The sequence below is a fragment of the Hyla sarda genome, chromosome 7 (assembly GCF_029499605.1).
Source record: "Hyla sarda isolate aHylSar1 chromosome 7, aHylSar1.hap1, whole genome shotgun sequence".
Lineage (NCBI taxonomy): Eukaryota > Metazoa > Chordata > Amphibia > Anura > Hylidae > Hyla > Hyla sarda.
The window spans coordinates 201,903,841-201,927,946 of NC_079195.1; the positions used below are offsets into that span (position 1 = coordinate 201,903,841).

General features: G+C 44.9%; 1 long non-coding RNA gene across 1 annotated transcript in view; it reads left to right on the forward strand.

Moving 5' to 3' along the window:
- The window catches only part of LOC130283059 (uncharacterized), a 60,501-nt gene that overhangs the window by 15,407 nt on the left and 20,988 nt on the right, over positions 1–24,106 (forward strand). Inside the window, exon 2 of the long non-coding RNA XR_008846600.1 lies at positions 21,803–21,848. This is a non-coding gene — a long non-coding RNA (uncharacterized LOC130283059). The remainder of the gene's footprint in view (positions 1–21,802; positions 21,849–24,106) is intronic.

A 24,106-nucleotide genomic window follows, 5' to 3' on the forward strand; every position in this document is an offset into this window, starting at 1 on the left:
TATACAGTAACCTTTGTACATAGGTTAAATTCACTGTACAATACCTGAAATAAACATACAGAATTAATGTACAATAGAAATAATAATAATGACCTACGGAGATCCCGCAGGAGAGCCCCGTGGACTTGAGGGACTTTACCTGAGGGGACTTTAGGAAACTGTACAGAACCACGTTCTGCACTGGAACATGACATGTCTATGTATTCAGAGATATAAATTATTAAAGGGCTTTTCTCATCTTGTAAAGTTATCTGATCTCAGAAGGCTCGACTGCCACTCCCCCCCCCAATCTTGAGAGCAGAGACCAGAGTCTCCAGTTAGAAAGAAGCACCTATGGTCTCTGAATGGAGACCCAAGGGTGCCATGACTGCCCTGAGCATCTGAATGACTGCTCTGAGCTATCTGATAGTACTCCTCTGTGCTCTCTCCTGTCTGATAGGACTCCTCTGTGCTCTCTCTCCTGTCTGATAGTACTCCTCTGTGCTCTCTCCTGTCTGATAGGACTCCTCTGTGCTCTCTCCTGTCTGATAAGACACCTCTGTGCTCTCTCTTGTCTAATAGTACTCCTCTGTGCTCTCTCCTGTCTGATAGGACTCCTCTGTGCTCTCTCCTGTCTGATAGGACTCCTCTGTGCTCTCTCCTGTCTGATAGGACTCCTCTGTGCTCTCTCATGTCTGATAGGACTCCTCTGTGCTCTCTCATGTCTGATAGCACTCCTCTGTGCTCTCTCATGTCTGATAGCACTTCTCTCTGCTCTTTGCTAACTGATAGTACTCCTCTGTGCTCTCTCCTGTCTGATAGGACTCCTCTGTGCTCTCTCCCGTCTGATCGGACTCCTCTGTGCTCTTCTGTTTCATAGTACTCCTCTGTGCTCTCTCCTGTCTGATAGGACTCCTCTGTGCTCTCTCCTGTCTGATAGGACTCTTCTGTGCTCTCTCCTGTTTGATAGCACTCCTCTGTGCTCTCTCCTGTCTGATAGGACTCCTCTGTGCTCTCTCCTGTCTGCTAGGACTCCTCTGTGCTCTTCTGTTTCATAGTACTCCTCTGTGCCCTCTCCTGTCTAATAGTACTCCTCTGTGCCCTCTCCTGTCTGATAAGACTCCTCTGTGCTCTCTCCTGTCTAATAGTACTCCTCTGTGCTCTCCCCTGTCTGATAGGACTCCTCTGTGCTCTCTCCTGTCTGATAGGACTCCTCTGTGATCTCTCCTGTCTGATAGTACTCCTCTGTGCTCTCTCCTGTCTTATAGGACTCCTATGTGCTCTCTCCTGTCTGATAGGACTCCTCTGTGCTCTCTCCTGTCTGATAGCACTCCTCTGTGCTCTCTCCTGTCTGATAGGACTCCTCTGTGCTCTCTCCTGTCTAATAGTACTCCTCTGTGCTCTCTCATGTCTGATAGTACTCCTCTGTGCTCTCTCATGTCTGATAGCACTCCTCTGTGCTCTCTCATGTCTGATAGCACTCCTCTGTGCTCTCTCATGTCTGATAGGACTCCTCTGTGCTCTCTCATGTCTGATAGTACTCCTCTGTGCTCTCTCCTGTCTGATAGGACTCCTCTGTGCTCTCTCCTGTCTGATAGGACTCCTCTGTGCTCTCTCCTGTCTGATAAGACACCTCTGTGCTCTCTCCTGTCTGATAGTACTCCTCTGTGCTCTCTCCTGTCTGATAGGACTCCTCTGTGCTCTCTCCTGTCTGATAGGACTCCTCTGTGCTCTCTCCTGTCTGATAGGACTCCTCTGTGCTCTCTCATGTCTGATAGGACTCCTCTGTGCTCTCTCATGTCTGATAGCACTCCTCTGTGCTCTCTCATGTCTGATAGCACTCCTCTCTGCTCTTTGCTAACTGATAGTACTCCTCTGTGCTCTCTCCTGTCTGATAGGACTCCTCTGTGCTCTCTCCCGTCTGATCGGACTCCTCTGTGCTCTTCTGTTTCATAGTACTCCTCTGTGCTCTCTCCTGTCTGATAGGACTCCTCTGTGCTCTCTCCTGTCTGATAGGACTCTTCTGTGCTCTCTCCTGTTTGATAGCACTCCTCTGTGCTCTCTCCTGTCTGCTAGGACTCCTCTGTGCTCTCTCCTGTCTGCTAGGACTCCTCTGTGCTCTTCTGTTTCATAGTACTCCTCTGTGCCCTCTCCTGTCTAATAGTACTCCTCTGTGCCCTCTCCTGTCTGATAAGACTCCTCTGTGCTCTCTCCTGTCTAATAGTACTCCTCTGTGCTCTCCCCTGTCTGATAGGACTCCTCTGTGCTCTCTCCTGTCTGATAGGACTCCTCTGTGATCTCTCCTGTCTGATAGTACTCCTCTGTGCTCTCTCCTGTCTTATAGGACTCCTATGTGCTCTCTCCTGTCTGATAGGACTCCTCTGTGCTCTCTCCTGTCTGATAGCACTCCTCTGTGCTCTCTCCTGTCTGATAGGACTCCTCTGTGCTCTCTCCTGTCTAATAGTACTCCTCTGTGCTCTCTCATGTCTGATAGTACTCCTCTGTGCTCTCTCATGTCTGATAGCACTCCTCTGTGCTCTCTCATGTCTGAGAGCACTCCTCTGTGCTCTTTCCTAACTGATAGTACTCCTCTGTGCTCTCTCCTGTCTGATAGGACTCCTCTGTGCTCTCTCCTGTCTAATAGTACTCCTCTGTGCTCTCTCATGTCTGATAGTACTCCTCTGTGCTCTCTCATGTCTGATAGCACTCCTCTGTGCTCTCTCATGTCTGAGAGCACTCCTCTGTGCTCTTTCCTAACTGATAGTACTCCTCTGTGCTCTCTCCTGTCTGATAGGACTCCTCTGTGCTCTCTCCTGTCTAATAGTACTCCTCTGTGCTCTCTCATGTCTGATAGTACTCCTCTGTGCTCTCTCATGTCTGATAGCACTCCTCTGTGCTCTCTCATGTCTGAGAGCACTCCTCTGTGCTCTTTCCTAACTGATAGTACTCCTCTGTGCTCTCTCCTGTCTGATAGGACTCCTCTGTGCTCTCTCCCGTCTGATAGGACTCCTCTGTGCTCTTCTGTTTCATAGTACTCCTCTGTGCTTTCTCCTGTCTGATAGGACTCCTCTGTGCTCTCTCCTGTCTGATAGGACTCTTCTGTGCTCTCTCCTGTTTGATAGCACTCCTCTGTGCTCTCTCCTGTCTGCTAGGACTCCTCTGTGCTCTCTCCTGTCTGATAGGACTCCTCTGTGCTCTTCTGTTTCATAGTACTCCTCTGTGCTCTCTCCTGTCTAATAGTACTCCTCTGTGCTCTCTCCTGTCTGATAAGACTCCTCTGTGCTCTCTCCTGTCTAATAGTACTCCTCTGTGCTCTCCCCTGTCTGATAGGACTCCTCTGTGCTCTCTCCTGTCTGATAGGACTCCTCTGTGATCTCTCCTGTCTAATAGTACTCCTCTGTGCTCTCTCCTGTCTGATAGGACTCCTATGTGCTCTTTCCTGTCTGATAGGACTCCTCTGTGCTCTCTCCTGTCTGATAGCACTCCTCTGTGCTCTCTCCTGTCTGATAGGACTCCTCTGTGCTCTCTCCTGTCTAATAGTATTCCTCTGTGCTCTTTCATGTCTGATAGTACTCCTCTGTGCTCTCTCATGTCTGATAGCACTCCTCTCTGCTCTTTCCTAACTGATAGTACTCCTCTGTGCTCTCTCCTGTCTGATAGGACTCCTCTGTGCTCTCTCCTGTCTGATAGGACTCCTCTGTGCTCTTTCCCGTCTGATAGGACTCCTCTGTGCTCTTCTGTTTCATAGTACTCCTCTGTGCTTTCTCCTGTCTGATAGGACTCCTCTGTGCTCTCTCCTGTCTGATAGGACTCTTCTGTGCTCTCTCCTGTTTGATAGCACTCCTCTGTGCTCTCTCCTGTCTGCTAGGACTCCTCTGTGCTCTCTCCTGTCTAATAGTACTGCTCTGTGCTCTCTCATGTCTAATAGTACTGCTCTGTGTTCTCTCATGTCTTATAGCACTCCTCTGTGTTCTCTCATGTCTTATAGCACTCCTCTGTGCTCTCTCCTGTCTGAAGGCACTCCTCTGTGTTCTTTCCTGTCTGATAGGACTCCTCTGTGCCCTCTCCTGTCTGACAGCACTCCTCTGTGCGCTCTCCTGTCTGATAGGACTCCTCTGTGCTCTCTCCTGTCTGATAGGACTCCTCTGTGTTCTCTCCTGTCGGATAGGACTCCTCTGTGCTCTTTCCTGTCTGATAGTACTCCTCTGTGCTCTCTCCTGTCTGATAGCACTCCTCTGTGCTCTCTCCTGTCTGATAGCACTCCTCTGTGCTCTCTTCTGTCTGGTGGCACTCCTCTGTGTTCTTTCCTGTCTGATAGGACTCCTCCGTGCTCTCTCCTGTCTGGTGGCACTCCTCTGTGTTCTTTCCTGTCTGATAGGACTTCTCTGATAGGACAGGAGAGAGCACATAAAAGTGCTACCAGGCAGGAGAGAGCATAGAGGAGTCCTATTTTGTATATATTTTGTGTATAACAAGCCTATGTCCAGGGGTGTTGCTGGCGGGGGGAGGGGGGGGGGGGTCGATAACGGGGCTGGAGCCCCAAGTCTCAGGCCCATAGCCCCGGGTCTCAGGCTGCATCTGTGTTTTTTTTTTTTTTTTTGCCACTGCTGCTTTAAGACAGCGGTGGCTTTAACCCCTTAAGGAGTCAGCACATTTTCACCTTAAGGACAAATTTTCATTTTTTGCATTTTTTAATTTTCCTCCTTCCCTTCTTAAAATTATAACGCTTTAAATTTTGCACCTACAGACCCATATAAGGTCTCTTTTTTGCGTCACCAATTGTACTTTTTAATGACATCACTTATTTATAATATAATCTGCAATGAAAAACAAAAAATATTTGTGGGGTGAAATAAAAAAGCCATTTTGTAAATTTGGGGGCTCCTGTTTCTACGCAGTGCACTTTTCAGTAAAAATTACATTATCTTTATTCTGTAGATCCATACGGTTACAAGGATACCCAATTTATATGGGTATTTTAGTACTTAAGAAAGTATTCACCATGCACCAAAATTTGTATGTTTAAAATTGGCACCTTCTGACCTCTATAACTTTAACATTTTTACACATATGGGGCTATATGTGGGCTCATTTTTTGCACCGTCATCTGTAGTTTTTATTGTTTTTTGTTTCGGGGTCGGTTCCGGCGGCTATCAACGGCCGGGACCCGCGGCTAATACAGGAGATCACCCATCGCGGTGATGCCCTGTATTAATCCTTCAGACGCGGCGATCAAAGCTGACCGCCGCGTCTGAAGCGAAAGTGAAAGTATCCCGGCTGCTCAGTCAGGCTGTTCGGGACCACCGCGGTGAAATCGCGGCATCCTGATCAGCTTACAGGACACGGGAGGGCCCTTACCTGCCTCCTCGGGGTCCGATCGGCGAATGACTGCTCCGTGCCTGAGATCCAGGCAGTAGCAGTCAAGCGCCGATAACACTGATAACAGGCATGTTAATACACGCCAGTGATCTGTGTAAGAGATCAGTGTGTGCAGTGTCCCTATGGAAGCTATAACACTGTAATAAAAGTTTGAATCCCCCCCCCTTTTCCCATAAAAAAAATAAAACAGTGTAAATAAAAATAAACATATGTGGTATCGCCGCGTGCGTAAATGTCCGAACTATAAAAATATATCGTTAATTAAACTGCACGGTCATGTAAAAAAATTCCAAACTCCAAAAAAGCTTATTTTTGGTCACTTTTTATACCATTAAAAAATGAATAAAAAGTGATCAAAAAGTCCAATCAAAATCATAAAGGGGGAAAAATCCCAAGGGAAGTGCTCTAAAATATAGCTTTTAATGATACATGATAAAACTACACCAATATCAATATGTGTGACCCATTAAAAAGGTATTAAACTATATAGGTACCAAAGAAATGCAACCCAACGCGTTTCCACTGTATATGACAGTTTCCTCAGGGGAATAGCATCGGTACAGTGACCACTGCCCACTCAAGGGTATGTTACAGTGGTCAGAGTCTATATTGTTGGTATGCAGAACTAGCCAAATTTAAATGAGCCTCAGTTGGTGGGCATTCACATCCAAACAGGTAGTTATGTAACTGACAACATGGTGTGATTCATAACTTTATGTTGAACTGAGTTAAAAAAGGTTCACATGTAATTGTTGCTCAAAATAGTATATTCACAATAGAAATAATTTTGCCTATACCGGACTGCTTGGTATCCCACGATGACCTAGGAATAAAGGACAGCAAAAATAGGTACAATTACTTCTAATTCAACCAGTATGTGAGGTTGATTTAGTAAATTCCATCGTAGTGTCTACCTGCCATCACCTGGGAAAAAGTAAACAGAGGAAAAAGAGTTCCCCATTAGGGGTACTGTCTAACTCTTGAGTACCTGTAAAAAGAAGAGTGCAGGCAAAGCCTGACTACTCACGTTTAAATGTCCGGGTAAGTGGAGCAATGAGCGCTACCTACAGTGGTAGGGAGCCACGCTGCTGGCTACTGGCACTCTGCTCAAACTTGGCCTAATATCCGGAACAATGCGCTCACGTGACCCACATCATGTGACGCGAGCCCCGCTCGCCTAGATCATGATGCCGTGATCTCGCGAGAGGCACATTGATGCGCATCACTGGCGTGTGCATAATGTAAACATGACCAAGCCGCGGTGCGCTCATGTGATCAATGCTGGCCACATGATTCAGAGCCCGTTCCTTAATGACAGGCGTACATAGAAATAGCGCTACAGGTATGTGTCAGTTCTAGTGCTGCAGGGCTATAGTGATTAACTACTAGTGGGCATATTACTGTTAAGACTAAAGTAATTTAGGCTGATGGGCACATCCAATTTAGATACTATGCCCATAACTATGACATGGGACAGAATAGAGGGAGGGGGAGGTACTAAAGCAATAAGGCGGTCAATTCACAAAAAATGATCACGGATGAGGTAAGGCACGCATAGAGTCACCGCAATCGCGAAAATTGGTGAAAAATGCGTGTTGATGATAGTAGGAGGAACATAGGTGAATAAGAATTAGAGGTGGCCAACCCCCACCAGTGTGGGATCACTAACCAAGAAAGGGGAGGGAGGGGGATCAGACAGGGGCCTAGTGGGCCTCCCCTAGGTCCCTAAAGCAGCCCTAGTTACAAGCCCTAATGCCCAGGCGGGGTGGCCCCCCTAAGAAGGGCGGTCCCGCTCAGGAACCTCCTAGTGGTCCCTGCCTTATTCTGTCTAGGTAGTGATACTAAACTTCGGACCTCGACTGCGAGTCCTCTCTCTGCCTAACCAGTCACTACCCAGGGGTGGGGCAAGCCACCTCCGATTCAATTATAAATAGCAAGAAAAATGTTGTTGTTCGTTCAGTCCTGTTGGTACCACCGAGTTGAGTTTAAAGATCCACCGACACTCCTTCTGTAAAAGTATCCGGTCAATATCACCTCTTGTGGATGAGTCTAGGATATCGCAATGCTTTATTATTTATAGCAGAGGTTCAATTCAATTCAATGAGGTCCAGTTAGAGAAAAGTTCCTCAAGCAAAGGAGGAAAATTATGATAATGACTAACTTTTGTCTATCACTCAGTGCCATGGCCTGTTGGCAGTAACAGCCTCCCTGTAAATAGTGACAGACCTCCTGTAAGTAGTTACAGCCCCCATTAGTAGTAGCAGCCCCCTGTAGGCAGTAACTGTCCACCCTGTAGACACTAGCAGTTTGCTGTAAATAGTATTAGCCCTTCCCCGTGTAGGTAGTAATATCCCCCTTAGTAGCAGGTAATAACAGACACCATCTAGGTAGTAACAGCCCCTCTGTATGTAGTAGCAGCCTCCTGTAGGTAGTAACAGTCCCCCTGTAGGTAATAGCAGCCCCCATTGTAGGTAGTAGCAGCCTCCTTTAGGTAGTAACAGTCCCCCTGTAGGTAATAACAGTCCCCCTGTAGGTAGTATCAGCGTCCCTTGTAGGTAGTATCAGCGTCCCTTGTAGGTAGTAGCAGCCCCCCTTGTAGGTAGTAGCAGCCTCCTGTAGGTAGTAACAGCACCCCTAGTAGGTAATAGCCGCCCCCTGTAGGTAGAAACAGTCCCCCTGTAGGTAATAACAGTCCCCCTGTAGGTAGTAACAGCACCCCTTGTAGGTAGTAGCCGCCCCCTGTAGGTAGTAACAGTCCCCCTGTAGGTAATAACAGTCCCCCTGTAGGTAGTATCAGCACCCCTTGTAGGTAGAGCAGCCCCCTGTAGGTAGTAACAGTCCCCCTGTAGGTAGTATCAGCACCCCTTGTAGGTAGTAACAGCACCCCTTGTAGGTAGTAGCCACCCCCTGTAGGTAGTAACAGTCCCCTGTAGGTAGTAACAGTCCCCTGTAGGTAGTAACAGTCCCCCTGTAGGTAGTATCAGCACCCCTTGTAGGTAGTAGCAGCCCCCTGTAGGTAGTAACAGTCCCCCTGCGGACAGCAGTAGCCCTCCTGTAGGTAGTAACCACCACCTTGTGACATGAATATCACATGCTACTCCATAGGATGCCATGTTATGAATGGGGGAACAGAGCAACTACATATTACAGAGAATTGGGCCATACAGTATATGACTAAGTGATCCCTTTCTGTTCCCTTTTCAGAGATGGGAGGAGCTGGATCCGGTGCGGACGGCAGCTGGGTCCGGACCCCGACCACCATCTGGCTATTAGTGGCCTCAGATTTACAGCCTCCATTATTACCCAGATACACTGTGTTAGGCAGGATTTAGAACCTCTATACAATGTCATAAACATTTAATTGAGCAAACAAATTACACAATTTAAACAGCTTTCCTGACTATAACCCATGACCATTTATTTGTATTTTGGATGGTAAGAAAAAGATAAGATGTACAAATGTCATTACTTCCCTATGCACTGCTTTTATGACTGCAAAAATTGTGTTGCTACAAATTTGGATGTCACTGTCCAAGAATAATAATTCCTATTCAATATTCTTTCAAAGAGTCATCTCTATAATAGAAATAAATATGCACCATTTCAACACATTTAGACCAAATAGATGTCAGGGTCCAGACTAGCGGCTGGTGTAGACACTGGAGGTGGATCCCCTGTACCAGAGAGGCGATGACGTGGGCCGTACTGGGGAATCGGTTCTAAGCAGTTACTGGTGTTCACCAGAGCCCGCCGCAAAGCAGGATGGACTTGCTGCGGCAGTAACTACCAGGTCGTGTTCCCCAGTAGCGACTCGACCTCTCAGGCAGCTGAGACTGGCGCGGTACACAAGGACTAGACAGAGGCGAGGTCAGACGTAGCAGAAGGTCAGGGCAGGCAGCGAGGTTCGTAGTCAGGGGCAACAGCAGAAGGTCTAGGTACACAGGCTTGGGACACACTTAAACGCTTTCTCAGGGCACAAGGCAACAAGATCCGGCAAGGAGAGGAAGGGGAAGTGGGTTTTTATAGGTTAGGGAGTGATTGGGCCAGGCACCAATCAGTGGCGCACTGGCCCTTTAAATCTAAGCAAGTCGGCGCGCGCACACCCTAGGGAGCGGGGCCGCGCATGCCGGGAGGAAGCAGACAGGGGCGAGAGGTGAGTGAGACGGGGCGCGACCCGAGGGCGGACACGAGCCGTGCCTCGGATCGCGTCCCCTCCGGGGACCAGAGAGCAGCGCTCGCGGTCAGCAATGCCGACCGGAGCGCTGCAGCCAGAGGAACGCCGTGAGCGCTCCGGGGAGGCAGCGGGACCTGGAGCGCTCGGCGTGACAATAGATAGTAACATGTAATCTGAGCATTTAGATTTCAGAGGCCTTTTTCTTTTTGTGGTTGAGTGAGTTGAATAGCTTAACAGATATAAAAAAATGAAAATTATAGTATATATATAATAAATATAGTGTGCTAAAGTATGTCTTGTGCAACAAGAAACGGGTGTGGATCGCTGTGCCACCCAACTGGTTTGGCTTATTTTTGTGTCGCCCTAATTTTTTTACACAGTGAACTTTTGTTAGTGCAGCCATTACAGCTGGCTGGGGTGGTACCAAATATGTGTATTTTTTTTTTATTAGTTGTAAAACATTTTATTTAAAAAAAGTTTTCTTTCTTGTGCCTTTTCACTAATATTTGTTTTCCAGGGAACTCCTCCCTTTGTCTAACCCTCTAGATGCCATGATCACTGTTCATAGAGGCATCTAGGGAGTAAATGGTCAGGATCAGAGCTAACTTCAATCCTAGCATTGCAGCAAGAGCCAAGCAGTATATTACAGACGGGCACAGTTGCAGATGGCACAGGCACAGTAGCTGAGCCTGTGCAGTCCGACTGTATGTCGAGTTGCGGGTAGGCACTTAAAAAAACCAAAAATGCTGTTTCGTTGTTTTGGGGGAAGGAGTTAAATAGGGAAGAAAAACTTAATAAATATTTCAGTTCAAAAGGTCAAAACTAGCTATGGGTTGGCTGCATCTCAGATTAGTGGACAAATAACTGGTTTATTGATTTCCAGCAGCAGACACATCTCTACATTAGCGGTAGCTTCAACTAATTTATTGTGGAAAATTTCTCCAACAAATAGCAAAAAGCCACAGGGAAATCTACACCAAATTATCTGAATTGTGTTGTGAATTATGCTGCGGGGTCGAAGCTCCTCATTGTAAAAAAAATTAATGGAGTATATTAATTTTACCAAATCCCTTGGTGAGCCAATAGTAAGACTTCTCTGGTCCTCTGCTAGTCTTTGTTTACTGTTGCGGTGTCCCGGTACAGGACCTGTCCTGTACCATCCTTGAGTCCCCTCAGGAAGAGTCCCGTAGGTCCATTGGGCTCTCCTGCTGAGCTCCCCCCTTGTTGCCTGATATAAATGCAATGTATATTCATTATGTGTATCTGTTGTTCGTATGTATAAAGTTGTACAGTTTGTATAAAATGTATAGGCAAAGACAAAGAGAAAAAAAGGCACACGCGCCCCTAGTGTGATATGTTAGGATGATGGATAAGTGCAATAAAAGTCACACTTACCAGAAAGTGTTGCGCTAAGGACACAACACCATACAGCTTATTAATCAAGGAAGGTCTGTTAGCAGCCACGATCCTCCGGTTGATACCAGCTCACCGGTCCAAACGGCAAGAAGCAAAAAATTGTACAGCAAATATGGATCATTACAGGCGCATAAACAGCAGAGGATAACGTACCAAAGGTCATCAAATCTATATATTTATTTAAAACACATAAAGCAATGCGTTTCCTGCCCGTAGCGGGCACTTCATCAGGCAAGTGTGCATGCACACTTGCCTGATGAAGTGCCTGCTTGGCGCAAGAAACGCGTTGCTTTATGTGCTTTAACCCCTTAAGGACTCAGCGTTTTTCCATTTTTGCATTTTCATTTTTTCCTCATTACCTTCTAAAAATCATAACGCTTTAAATTTTGCACATAAAATTCCAAATGATGGCTTATTTTTTGCGCAACCAATTCTACTTTGCAGTGACATCAGTCATTTTACCAAAAAAATCCACGGCGAAATGGAAAAAAAATCATTGTGCGACAAAATTGAAGAAAAAATTTCATTTTGTAACTTTTGGGGGCTTCCGTTTCTATGCAGTGCATTTTTTGGTAAAAATGACACCTTATCTTTATTCTGTAGGTCCATACGATTAATATAATACCCTACCTATATAGGTTTGATTTTGTTGCACTTCTGAAAAAAATCATAACTACATGCATGAAAATGTATACGTTTAAAATTGTCATCTTCTGACCCCAATAACTTTTTTATTTTTCCGCGTACAGGTAGTTGTGAGGGCTCATGTTTTGCGCCATGTTCTGAAGTTTTTATCGGTACCATTTTTGTATTGATCGGACTTTTTGATCGCTTTTTATTAATTTTTTTATGATATAAAAAATGACCAAAAATATGCTATTTTGGACTTTGGAATTTTTTTTCGTGTACGCCATTGACCGTGCGCTTTAATTAATGATATATTTTTATAGAGCGGACATTTACGCACGCAGCGATACCATATATGTTTATTTTTATTTACACAGTTTTATTTTTTATGGGAAAAGGGGGGGTGATTCAAACTTTTAATAGGGAAGGGGTTAAATGACCTTTGTTAGCTTTTTTTTTCACTTTTTTTTTTTGCAGTGTTATCGCTCCCATAGGGACCTATAACACTGCACACACTGATCTCCTATGCTGATCCCTGCAGAGCCATAGCTCTGCATGGATCAGCGAGATAGGGGCTCGATTGCTCAAGCCTGTAGCTCAGGCTTGGAGCAATCAAACCCCGATCGGACGTTGCGGACACAGGTAAGGAGACCTCCGCCTGCGTCCCAGCTGATCGGAACATCGCGATTTTATCGCGATGTCCCAATTAGCCCGACTGAGCTGCTGGGAAGCGTTTAGTTTCACTTTCAGACGCGGCGGTCAACTTTGATCGCCGCGTCTGAAGGCTAACACCGATCGTTGTGCCGTGCGCTGTTAGCCCAGGGTCCCGGCTATGATTAGCAGCCGGGACCGACCCGGTGTGATGCGGGGTCACGGCGTGACCCCGTTTTAAACACCGGGAGCTGGGCTCAGGACGTACCGGTACTTCCTGAGTCCTTAAATGGGCACTGTCATCAACTTTATTTTTTGATATGTTGTAGTACTTATGTACTACAACATATCTCTAATATACTTCCATTATTTATTTATTTTTTTTCATGGTGAAATTTACGTTTAAAAACCGGCCACTAGGGGTCACCCTCCTAGTGGCCGGCAGCAGCCTGGCGTGATGTCAGGCCAAAAAAAGGACTGTTTTTGGCTGGGCAAAATCAGTCCTTTTACTTTTCGGCTGCGCTCGCTCCCTGCCTGTCAATCAGACAGGCGGGAGCGAGCGCATTAAACGCCGGGGCTGCACGCATTGGCTGGTTATAGTCGCGCGCAGCCCAATCATCCCCGCCCCCGACATGTACACGGCAGTATAAACACACTCTCGGTCCCGGGTCTCAGCAGGTGTCTGTCGCTATGCAGGCTACTCCTATACTCCTCCTCCCCGGGTATCACATGTACAGATAAACAGGGAGGAGGAGACCCCGGAGCAGCCTGCCATGCGATTGGCTGATCATCTATGCGCGCTCCCGACGCGAGCGCAGCATAGATGAAATGAGGGCGGAAGTCTTTGCCTAGCAGGCGTCAGTGACGTGACGCCTGCTGGGAAAGCCGGCTTCCGGGAGAGGAAAGAGCAGCAAGCAAGAAGACCAGAAGATGACCGCTATGTAAGTCCCAAAAAATGTTTTTAAAGGCAGGGAGGGGGTTAGGGATAGATTACCTATAGGTAGGGACAGAGTAAAATAAATATGAGATGGTGGGAGCTACTCTTTAAGGAGTTAAATAAATATATGGACTTGAAGACCTTTGGTACATTTCCTCTGCTGTTTATGCACCTGTGATGATCCATATTTGCTCTACAATTTTTTGCTTCTTGCTATAAAATGTATAGGACCTTCTTTGGTCATGTGACCTACTGTCATGTGATATACCCAGAGTTCCATGGGCACAGGAACCCCAGGCATTAGCAACCAATGGGCTTTAGTCCAGCCCCCTAGTATATAAGCGGCTCTTAGTTCCTGCTCTTGTTCCTGCACTCCCTTATCTCCTGGACCTAAAGAAAGCATAAAGTCCTGTATATTGCAAATCCATCTCATCTAGGTCAAAGCCTAAAGAAACGCAGCCACTTCTAAAACGTGAGTTACAATTCTCTCTACAAATCCAGTGACTACTACTCAGCTAAGGAATATATTAGTAGCACAGGGGCCTGCCTAATATCTCAATAACTACAAGTCCAAGCAAGCCTGCGAGGTATCCTGTGTCCCGGTTGCCTCTGAAGAAACTGCATAATAGTAAAGACTGTTTCCTAAGCATTTCGTGTAAAAGTTCCAGTTTATTCAGAATCCCTGCTGTGGACATTCCTTTATTACAAACCGTTTTTGGGTTGGTTGACGGCGGTTACCATACCGGAATAATCACATCCTGGCGTCACGAACACTAAGGGGTTAACAACATCTTGCCCCCAGGGTTAATACCACCAGACCCTACTACGTACTGCAACATCCCAGTCACCACACTGTCCTTCTGGTATAGTGTAGGCCAGCCAATAAAATCCAGTACACTAGAGAAGGCTTCTTCTTAATGGTCTATTCACACGTACAGTATTCTGCACAGATTTCATGCGCAGGATTTTCAGCTGCAGATTTTAATGTAAACTTAATGATTGAACACAGCTTGAAATCCTGTACATCAAATCTGCGCAGAATACTCTATAGAATTGCGCACTGGAGGCAGGCTCACTGGCTGGATTTGAATATTCATGGTAGGCACAGGCGTTCACATGACCAGCGACCATGAATATTCAAATCCAGCTGGCATGCCCGCTTCCAGCGCACAATTCACAGAAGAAACAAGCCAATCTTCAGAGTGACCAGGCGCTGGACTGCAGGTACGTATATTAGTCAGAGAGCCCCCCATCGGTCTCCTGTTCACCCGCACTATAACCCGGTGTATTGGGTTTAGTGTGGATGAATGGGTGCCCGTTTTACTTTATCATTAGATGGGTGTTCTGGGAGAAAATCTAAAGGACAGCAGGGGGAACCATAACAGGAGTACTGTGTGATCTAAAAAAGAAGGTAATGAATTGTCATAATAGATATAACCACCTGACCTAAAGCCACTAGAAACCAATGTGTTCACAAAATAACCAAATATGCAGGAAAATCATTTTGTGGTAATCTGGAGTATACAGATGTAACCAACGCTCATGTAAAAAGTGCTACACTAATAGCATTGTGGGCTTTGCAAGGAGTAGGGACATCTGTCTTTGCTATTCTATTCAGTGGTTGGCACTGTTGCCTTGCAGCGCTGGGGGCCTAGGTTGGCCTAGGTTCAAATCCCACTAAGGAGGATGTATGTTGACATGGGACCCTGGAAAGCAAATGCTGGTTTACCCAGTGCTGTCTTATCTACTAGTGTTGCTCGCGAATATTCGCAATTCGAATTTTATTCGCGAATATAGCGCTATATATTCGTAATTACGAATATTCGTTTTTTTATTTTTTTTATTTTTATTTTGTTCACAGTACACATGACAGTGATCATCCCTCTCTGCTTCCAGCTTATGTGGTGTAAGAAGGCTCTAATACTACTGTGTGAGAGCGGTGTGCGAATATTCGCATATACGAAAATGTGAATATGCTAATATTCGCATATGCGAATTTTCGGTTGTGCTAATTTTTGCATATGCGAATATTACGAATATGCGAATATTCACGAATATGACGAATATTCGCGAATTCGAATATGGCCTATGCCGCTCAACACTATTATCTACTAATGTTTAATTCTACAGGGTTTCCAGGGTCAAATTCAAAAGGGCACTTGGGCCCCCAACCAAAATCCGGTGCTTCCTCTGCGTTAGCACAGAAAACTCAGTGGCGTTAACTCCTTAACAACATATGCTGTACATTTACAGCACAGCTGTGTGAGCGGTGGCCATGAGTTAAAATTGCATCAGGGGGCCACTGCGTACCTCCGTGCTGCTGATCCTGGATCTTTCATATAGTCTATAGGCTATACAAGTAGATCATAGGGAATATTGATTAATGCTAGGGCACACGTCATGTAATAGTCCTCTATGGAGACTAAAAAATGGTGAATAAAACTAAATAATTAAATAAAATAATTGAAATAAGCCCCTACCCTAATAAAATATTAAAATCATCCCCCTTTTCCTATTTTATAAATAAATAGAGTAAACAAAACTAAAAATAAACATATTTGGTTTTGTTACATGCGGAAATGTCTGAACTATTTACTAGTGTTGCTCGCGAATATTCGCAATTCGAATTTTGTTTGCGAATATCGCATATTACGAATATTCGTTTTTTTTTTTCACAGTACACATAACAGTGATCATCCCTCTCTGCTTCCAGCTTGTGTGGTGTAAGAAGGCTCTAATACTGTGTGAGACTGGCGTGCAAATTTTCGTATATTACATATGATAATTTTCGCATATACGAATATTCGCGTATGATAATGTTTTTTTGTGTAAATTTTCGCATATGCTAATTTTCGCGCACACGGATATTCGCATATGCGAAAATAAAACGGGGATGTTGCGAATATGCGAATATGACGAATATTCGTCCATATATTCGCGAATATTCGCGAATTCGAATATGGCCTATGCCACTCAACACTACTATTTACATATAATGTGAAAGAAAAACTGATATTCTGTTCGCCCGCACTAAACAATACACTGGGTTATAGTGCAGGTAAACAGATAAAATGAAGACTGGGAGCTGGCTTGCCAAGCTCCCCTGCCTCCTCTTTATGCAGCGCTATGGCTCACCTGATAGGAATTTTCTGATTTCTTCACTTTCACACCACTGGGGTGGTAGATAGTGTTGCTCACGAATATTCGCAATTCGAATATTATTCGTGAATATCGCATATTCGCGAATTCGCGAATTTCGCGAATATAGCGCTATATATTCGTAATTACGAATATTCGTTTTTTTTTTGTTTGTTTTTTTCACAGTACACATCACAGTGATCATCCCTCTCTGCTTCCAGCTTGTGTGGTGTAAAGAAGGCTCTAATACTACTGTGTGAGACTCGCGCGAGAAAATTTGCATATGCGAAAATTAGCATATGCGAATTTGCGCGTATGTTAATTTTGTATATGCTAATATTCACATATTTTTATTTTCGCATTTGCGAAGTTTCGCATATGCGAAAATAAAACGAGAATATAACGAATATGCGAATATCCGCGAATATATGACGAATATTCGTCCATATTCGCGAATATTCGCGAATTCGAATATGGCCTATGCCGCTCAACACTAGTGTTAGAGTGAAAACATTATAATATCGTTCAGATGGGCAGCATAGCGCTGCATAGAGAAGAGGCAGGGGAGCTTGGCATAGCAGTGCTATAGCAATGCCGCTACTGGAAGGGAAGAATTTTTACCTGCTGGACAGAATTATATAAGTAATCTCTCTTTTTATCGCTGTTCACCCGCGCTACAACACAGTGTTGTGTTTAGTTCAAGTGAACAGGATGTCAGTTTCCCTTTAATGAAATCGCACAGTGAATGGAGTAAACGCAAAAAAAGAAAAAAAAATCTGAAATGCTGACTTCTGGTCACTTTATATACTAGACAAAAATATATATAAAGGGATTGAAAAGTCCCATCTACATAGAAATGGTACCAATAAAAACTACAGCTCCATTTACAAAAAATAAATAAAAGAGTTATAGGAGTCAGAAGAAGACAATTTTAAGTACAGTCATAAAAAAAAAAGAAAAAAAAGAAAAGAAAAAACTATAAATTGGGCATTGTTCTAATCATATGGAACAACAGAATAAAGATAATAGGGGTGATTTACTAAGAGTGGAGTTTTCTTTGTAGGTTTTGATTCCCGACTAGTGTTGAGCGGCATAGGCCATATTCGAATTCGCGAATATTCGCATATTCGTTATATTCTCGTCTTATTTTCGCGCATGCGAAAATACGCATATGCGAAAATTAGCATATACTAATATTCGCATATGCGAATTTTCGCACGCCAGTATCACACAGTAGTATTGGAGTCTTCTTTACACCACACAAGCTGGAAGCAGAGAGGGATGATCACTGTGATGTGTACTGTGAAGAAAAAAAAAAACAGTACGCGAATTCGCGAATATGCGATATTCGCGAATAATATTCGAATTGCGAATATTCGCGAGCAACACTATTCCCGACAGGTATTTTTAAATCCACCACATTTTCTGTGGAAACATTAGTAAATAAGTTGGGATTTCTCAAAACTGTCTGGGCCACACTCCTTTTGTTGGGGCCTCTCCCCCTTTCTCCAGTGGTTACGTCCCTTTTCGGGCTTTCCTTGTAATATGGAGAGTTTTGGGTATTTTGGTCACAAATTCTGTCACATGAAACACAATTTGGGCGCAAAAACCGTAAAAAAAAGAGTCAGGATCACGTTAGCAAATAACCCCTAATGTGTTATTTTAACAGTAAAGTGCAAAAGTGTAAGTGTAAAAAAAACAAAGCTAAATTTGCAAATTCCATTGTTTTTTCTTCTAATTTCACCCCAGTAGGTTTTGTGTTAAAATAGTTCATGTCATTACAAAGTTCAATTGGTCCTAAATAAAACAAGCCTCATATGGGTCTGTGGATGGAAAATAGAGTTATTATTAAAGGAAGAAACAAATGAAAATGCTAAAGTAAAAAAATCTCTGTGTCCTTAAGGGGTTAAGCACAAACAATTCTGGACTCAGCAGAGGTAAGAGTGTTTTTTTTTTTGTGTTGAGCGGCATAGGCCATATTCGAATTCGCGATATTTCGCAAATATATTTACGAATATTCGTCATATATTCGCTAAATTCACATATTCGTAATATTCGCATTTTATTTTCGCAAATGCGAAACTTTGCGTATGCAAAAATTAGCATATGTGAAAATTAGCATAAGGGAAAATTTGCATATGTGAAAATTTGTGCGCCAGTCTCACACAGTAGTATTAGAGCCTTCTTTACACCACACAAGCTGGAAGCAGAGAGGGGTGATCACTGTGATGTGTACTGTGAAAAAAAACAACAACAATATTCGTAATTATGAATATATAGTGCTATATTCGCGAGCAACACTATTGACTACATATATATACCGTATTTATCGGCGTATAACACGCACTTTTTAGGCTAAAATTTTTAGCCTAAAGTCTGTGTGCGTGTTATACGCCGATACACCCCCAGGAAAGGCAGGGGGAGAGAGGCCGTCGCTGCCCGCTTCTCTCCCCCTGCCTTTCCTGGGGTCTAGAGCGCTGCTGTCGGCCCTTCTCTCCCCCTAGCTATCGGCGCCGCTGCCCGTTCTGTCCCCCTGACTATCGATGCCGGCGCCCCATTGCCAGCGCCGATAGCCAGGGGGAGAGAAGCGGCGCCGACAGCCAGGGGGAGAGAAGGGGCAGCGGCACCCATTGCCGGCGCCGCTGCCCCGTTGCCTCCCCCCATCCCCGGTGGCATAATTACCTGAGTCGGGTCCACGCTGCTCCAGGCCTCCGGCGTGCGTCCCCGGCGTCGTTGCTATGCGCTGAACGCCGCGGCGCATGACATCAGAGCGCCGCGCCGTGCATAGCAACGACGCAGGGGACGCACGCCGGAGGCCTGGAGCAGCGCGGACCCGACTCAGGTAATTATGCCACCGGCAATGGGGCGCCAGCACCGATAGTCAGGGGGACAGAAAGGGCAGCGGCGCCGGTAACCAGGGGGAGAGAAGGGCCGACAGCAGGGCTCTAGACCCCAGGAAAGGCAGGGGGAGAGAAGCGGGCAGCGACGGCCTCTTTCCCCCTGCCTTTCCTGGGGATGTATCGGGGTATACACGCGCACACACGCACCCTCATTTTACCATGGATATTTGGGTAAAAAACTTTTTTTACCCAAATATCCTTGGTAAAATGAGGGTGCGTGTTATAGGCCGGTGCGTGGTATACCCCGATAAATACGGTACATATATATATATATATATATATATATATACACTGCTCAAAAAAATAAAGGGAACACTAAGGTAACACATCCTAGATCTGAATGAATGAACTAATCGTATGAAATACTTTCATGTTTACATAGTTGAATGTGCGGACAACAAAATCACACAAAAATTATCGATGGAAATCAAATTTATCAACTCATGGAGGTCTGAATATTGAGTCACACTCAAAATCAAAGTGGAAAACCACACTACAGGCTGATCCAACTTTATGTAATGTCCTTAAAACAAGTCAAAATGAGGCTCAGTAGTGTGTGTGGCCTCCACGTGCCCGTATGACCTCCCTACAATGCCTGGGCATGCTCCTGATGAGGTGGCGGATGGTCTCCTGAGGGATGTCCTCCCAGACCTGGACTAAAGCATCCGCCTACTCCTGGACAGTCTGTGGTGCAACGTGGTGTCGGTCGATGGAGCGAGACATGATTTCTCAATCAGATTCATGTCTGGGGAACGGGTGGGCCAGTCCATAGCATCAATGCCTTCCTCTTGCAGGAACTGCTGACACACTCCAGCCACATGAGGTCTAGCATTGTCTTGCATTAGGAAGAACCCAAGGCCAACCGCACCAGCATATGGTCTCACATGGGGTCTGGGGATCTCATCTCGGTACCTTATGGCAGTCAGGCTACCTCTGGCAAGCACATGGAGGGCTGTGCGGCCCCCAAAAGAAATGCCACCCCACCCTTACTGGCCCACCGCCAAACTGGAGGATGTTGCAGGCAGCAGAACGTTCTCCACGGCATCTCCAGACTCTGTCACGTCTTTTACATGTGCTCAGTGTGAACCTGCTTTCATCTGTGAAGAGCACAGGATGCCAGTGGCGAATTTGCCAATCTTGGTGTTCCCTGGCAAATGCCAAACATCCTGCACGGTGTTGGTCTGTAAGCACAAACCCCACCTGTGGATGTCAGGCTTTCATACCACACTCATGGAGTTTGTTTCTGACCGTTTGAGTGGACACATGCACATGTGTGGCCTGCTGGAGGTCATTTTGCTGGGCTCTGGCAGTGCTTCTTCTTGCACAAAGGCAGAGGTAGCGGTCCTGCTGCTGGGTTGTTGCTCTCCTACGGACTCCTTCATGTCTCCTAATGTACTGGCCTGTCTCCTGGTAGCGCCTCCATGCTCTGGACATTTCGCTGACAGACACAGCAAACCTTCTTGCCACAGCTCACATTGATGTGCCATCCTGGATGAGCTGCACTACCTGAGCCACTTGTGTAGGTTATATACTCCGTCTCATGCTAACACTAGAGTGAAAGCACCGCCAGCATTCAAAAGTGACCAAAATATCAGCCAGGAAGCATAGGAACTGAGAAATGGTCTGTGGTCACCACCTACAGAACCACTCCTTTATTGGGGGTGTCTTGCTAATTGCCTATAATTTCCACCTGGTGTCTGTTCCATTTGCACAACAGCATGTGAGATTGATTGTCAATCAGTGCTGCTTCCTGAGTGGACAGTGTGATTTCACAGAAGTGTGATTGACTTGGAGTTACATTATGTTGTTTAAGTGTTCCCTTTTTTTGAGCAGTGTATAATTTTTTTTATATTAATTCATTTTTTCCTTGTTTTTAATATGTGTTTTTTTTTTTTTTTTTACTACTTACTTTAGTGGAGCTGTGGTTTCCCCGTTCTTAGTCAGGGGCTTTAGTGCCTTGAAGAAGGTGCAGCGTTCTGTGTGCTATTACAGACTTTAAGTACACATCCCATTTTATTGGACAATGGTCGTTTTCTTTCATCCAAAACATTCCTTGTAAGATCTGGTAGTCATAGAAGTAGCAGCAGCGCAGAAAACATTTTTTTTTGCAGTTTTCAGAGCTGGTAACTGCTCCATTGTGTCAATTCATTTTATCTCTTGCTTCTAAGGGTTAGCAGCAGAGCAGAAAAGAACATTTTGTTTTCTTCCAAATAATTTTCTATTACTGTTATGAACAAATGTTTTCAGAGCCGAAATTGTGCGCATTCGCTTTTCACATTATGTGACATGTCTGTTACTAGTAGTAATACAGTAGCTGCAGAGCAGGAAAAAAGAATAAGGTTTTTTTCCACACAAATTACCATCTCTGTACGTACACAGGCGATAAAGGCAGCACTGTGCACATTTGTTTTTCAAATTAAATTACATATCTGTTTCTCATAGAGGCTAGTAGTAGTAGCCACGGCGCAGACAAAAAATATCCTTGTGAACAATTTATTTTTACTGCAGTCACACACAAACATTTAAGAGGCGGTAAAGGTTTCGCTATGCAAATTTGTTTTCACATTAACTCTTTTGTTCTTTTTCTCTTTTTACAAAAAGCTAGGGCAAGGGCCGGAATTGCCTCCTTTGAAAACTATCTATTCAGGTAAGGTAAAGAGGACCTTTGGCCAACCCCCCCAAAATTTAGATATTACTGTCATTAAATTAAAGTGCCTTGATCTAACACATTTAGAGATCGCTGGAGTAAGGTGAAGATCTCTGTGAGGGACAGTGATAAGTGAACAACACAAATAGGAATAGGACCACACATTTAGAATGATTTAAAGAGTACCTGTCATCAAACCATATTTTCTAAACTAACTCAGATTATATTCACTAATTCCTCCTAACACTCCTCCTGCCCTAAAAAAAAAAAAAAAAGCTGTATATCATACCGTTTCCTTTGCTCCCATTGTTTGACCTCCCGCCAGGAGAAAGTGGGTATTCCCCAGCAGGGGTGACGTCACTGAAGCCTGCAAGAGCTGTGCCTCGCCATGCCCCGCACCTACTTCCTGAGTTTGGACTTCTGGAAATCCGGGTGGAGACCAAACTAACTGTTTGACTTGTTTCACTTGCAGGGAACAGAACAGAGCCACCTATTGGCCGTTTTTTCAATCACATTAAAAACATATAAAGGTTGAGAATTTTAACAGCAAGTAAGGAGCAAAGTGTCTTATAATAACATAAGGAACAATACATAAAAAGTTTTGTTTGGTGACAGGTAATCTATAAAGGGGTACTGAAGTGGAATTTTTTTTTTTTTTAATCAACTGGTGCCAGAAAGTTAAACAGATTTGTAAATTACTTCTATTAAATCTTTACCCTTCCAGTACTTTTTTTAGCAGCTGTATGCTACAGAGGAAATTTGTTTCTTTTTGAATTTCTTTTTTGTCTTGACCACAGTGCTCTCTGCTGACACCTGATGCTCGTATGAGGAACTGTCCAGAGCAGGAGAAAATCCCCATTGCAAACCTATGCTGCTCTGGATAGTTCCTGACATAGACAGAGGTGTCAGCAGAGAGCACTGTGGACAAGACTAAAAAGAAATCCAAAAAGAAAAGAATTTCCTCTGTAGCATACAGCTGCTAAAAAGTACTGGAAGGGTAGAGAGTTTTTTAACAGAAGTCATTTACAAATCTGTTTACCTTTCTGGCACCAGTTGATTTAAAAAAAAAATGTTTTCTATCGGAGTACCCCTTTAAGTAAAGCAGCAGAGAGCTTTACACTAATTGTGCACTAATAAAAGCACAGAGGGTTTTGTGTCACTTTTATGCGCTTTCTAGGATGCCAATCATGTTGTTACTCCCCAAAGTAGGAATCATTTTTCACAGCGGAGAGTTGAGTTGTTTATTGACTACTCTATTTGGTGTGAGGCAGACTGAGATCTATCTTTTCCAAATCTATTCTGGTTACTCAAGGTCTTCCTCTACAGATGGACAATTAGTTCTGATAAAAGGACTACTGAAATACCGTCTGTAAAATTATATATACCTTATACTGTGGGTGTCCAAGCACAGGATGTCGTCCTGTGGGCTTAAAGGGGTACTCCGCCCCTAGACATCTTATCCCCTATTCAAAGGATAAGGGATAAGATGTCAGATCGCTGGGGTCCCGCTGCTGTGGACCCCCGGGATCTCGGCTGCGGCACCCCGCTATCATTACTGCACAGAGCAGACTCGCTCCATGCGTAATTACCAGCGATACAGGGTCCGGAGCATTGTGACGTCACAGCCCGCCCCCTTAATGCAAGTCTATGGGAGGGGGCGTGATGGCCGCCACGTTACGATGCTCAGGCCCCTGTATTGCCTGTCATTACGCACAGAGCGAGCCTGCTCTGTGCAGTAATGATAGCGGGGTGCCGCAGCCGAGATCCCGGGGGTCCACAGCAGCGGGACCCCGGCGATCTGACATCTTATCCCCTATCCTTTAGATAGGGGATAAGATGTCTAGGGGCGGAGTACCCCTTTAAGATTGCCTCAAGCATCCCTGCTGTCTCTGTGTTGGGCCCACTGCTCCATAGTGTAATTTATTGTACTGTGTTGGTTTCCTGTGTTGTGTTATCATTAAATAATGTACTGTTACTTTAAGGGATTGCTGCAGAGTGAAACAGGTGACCCTGACGCCACAATGGGGTACCCCAAAACCCAGGCCTTGTATAGTTTATGGGGGGGGGGGGGGGGTTAGAGTAGTGTAGCCTGAGCCTAGTCTCAGTCTAGCTGCTATTTATTCTCAATTCTGCAGCAACAGCAACTGCAAATCCCAGCAAGGCGACAGGCTATCCCAAATCACTCTGCACTTCCCTTTGAACTAAAGTTTGTACTGTGACGGATTTAACAACTTCTGCCTCAGTAAACATAGTTATCC